The 2,254-nt window shown below is 39.0% G+C and overlaps 1 protein-coding gene and 1 pseudogene across 1 annotated transcript in view; both read right to left on the bottom strand.

The window, feature by feature from the left end:
• FAT3 (FAT atypical cadherin 3) overlaps positions 1 to 2,254 on the bottom strand; it is a 635,634-nt gene that overhangs the window by 150,271 nt on the left and 483,109 nt on the right. The window lies entirely within an intron of this gene.
• LOC111741997 lies at positions 485 to 600 on the bottom strand (annotated as a pseudogene).

The raw sequence follows: 2,254 nt of genomic DNA, 5'->3' as shown, positions 1-2,254 counted from the left end.
CTGAGAAGTCCGAACATAATCTAATGGGTTTTCCTTATAAGTTACCGTTTTCTTCTCCTTTGCTGCCTTGAGAATTCTTTGTCATTGATTTTTTTAATAATTTTAATACAATGTGTCTTGGTGAAGGACTTTTTGGTTTGAGATAATTAGGTGTTCTGTTGACTTCTTGAATTCCAAGCTCCAGGTCATTTCTTAGATTTGGGAAATTCTCGTCAACTATTTGTCTGAAGTGATTTCTAGTCCCTGCTCCTTTTCCTTGCCTTCGATAATGCCCATTATTCTTATGTTTCCTCTCCTAATAGTATCAACTAGTTCTTGAATTTCTTCGGTTTCTCTCTTCTTCCTTCTGATTTATTTCTAGATTTCTGTCTTCAATATCACTGATCCTTTCCTCCATTTGGTCAACTCTATTTTCCAAGCTTGCTATTTCATTTTTCAACTCTTGCAATGTATTCTTCGTCTTCAGAAGTTCTATTTTTTTTTTTGCCTACAGCACCTGGAATTCTGAGGTGGTCTCCCATCCAAGTACTAACCAGGCCTGATCCTGCTTAGCTTCCAAGATCAGATGTCGGGCGTGTTCAGGGTGGCATGGCCGTAGACAACTATTTGGTTCTTTTTGAAGGTTTCAATCTCCTTGTTCTGCTCATCTAGGTGTTTTTTCAATTCTTGAAATTGTTGATATGACTTGTTTCAGAATTCACTGAGTTTCTTCAGAAGTACCATCCTGAATCTGTCATTTAAATTGCATATTTCTATGTCTATAAGCTTATTTTCTGGAGATTTTTCTTTTTCCTTCTGAGATGCCTGGTCACCTTCGTTGTTCATGGTGTTTAATGGACTATTTCTCTGCCTAGGCATTAATGGAAATGTATTCTGCTTTTTTTCCAGAAAGAAGATTCATTACATAAAGATCTTGCTTTAGCCTGCTGCAAAGAAGGTGCTTTTCTTTTGGTTTTCAGTAGGTGGTATCTAAGCCTCTTGGATCCTTGCTTTATATAAAGACTTAAAAATGCCTTTTTATTTTCTGATAGATATTTAATCACAGTTGCTACCCTCAGTTTCAGTCCCTGTCGGTGTTAGCAAGTTTCAGTAGCGTTTGCTCAGAATCCCCTGGGGCTCTGCGGTGTTCAATCTCCAAGGGTATGAGGGGAGGGCCCCTCTGGGTTGGGGGATGGGGGCTGCAGCTCAGCTTCTGTTTTGCAACCCTGGCTGGTAAAAATCAACTGTTATTTTTCTGCCGTCCCGCTTCTCTGCTCTCTCCCTTGATGACTAGGCACTGCCGCTGGCCGGCTGCGGGGAACTCACAGCTTTCCCAGGCAGGGATGTTCAGGGAAGTCGCCACATCTTCTCCCCTCCCCATCCCCCTACAAGGAGCTCCTGTGGCTAGGCATCTTCTTTATTTCTCCCAGTCCACTGCCAGACACCTGGGGTTCCGACCTGTGGTAGCTCTTATGTACAGATCCCACGCTCAGATGTGCTGGTGTGCAGTTTGGGTGTTTTTTGTTGAGCTGTAAATGTTCAGCTTATTGTTGTTTCAAGAGGAGAGATCTGGGGACATTTCTCACTCTGCCATGTTTCCAAAGATCTGCTCATCAACATTTTAAGCATGATCTCCCAACAAACCAGCACCTACTCTTCCTTTTTCTATTTTTTTTTTTGTATACATATTTTATCTCTTATTTCTGGAATAAACATACCTTATTCTTTAATCTCCTTACCTACCTGACCATTTTTTTTTCATTTTTGGATACTTTTCCAAGTAAACAAATATGTTGCTTTTTAAAAAAATTAAGAGACTTAATTTCTTTTAGAGTAGTGTTAGATTTATAGAAAAGTTGATTGAAAAGTATAGTTTTCACTTACCCTTTCTTCCCCTCCTCTCAATTTTCCCTATTACTTATATCTTGTATTAGTGTGCTGCATTTCTTACAATTGATGTACTGATATTAGTATATTAACTGAAATCCCTTATTTACTTTAAGGTTCAGTGTTTGTGTTGTAGTCTCTGGGCTGACAAATAAATAATGACATGTATCCACCATTTCAGTATCATATATATTAGTTTTATTGCCCTAAAAGTCCCCTGTGCTCTACATATTCATCCCTCTCTCCTTCTCTGCAAAATCCTGGTAACCACTGAACTTTTTACTGTCTCCAAAATTTTCCCTCTTCTGGAATGTCATATAGATGAAATCATACAGTGTATGAACTTTTCAGATTAGCTTCTTTCACTAAGCAATGTGCTTTCAAGTGT

This window comes from Pteropus vampyrus, unplaced genomic scaffold (genome assembly GCF_000151845.1).
Source record: "Pteropus vampyrus isolate Shadow unplaced genomic scaffold, Pvam_2.0 Scaffold84, whole genome shotgun sequence".
Classification (NCBI taxonomy): Eukaryota; Metazoa; Chordata; class Mammalia; order Chiroptera; family Pteropodidae; genus Pteropus; species Pteropus vampyrus.
Note: the sequence above shows the minus strand (reverse complement) of the source record. Positions and strands in the feature narration are given on the sequence as shown.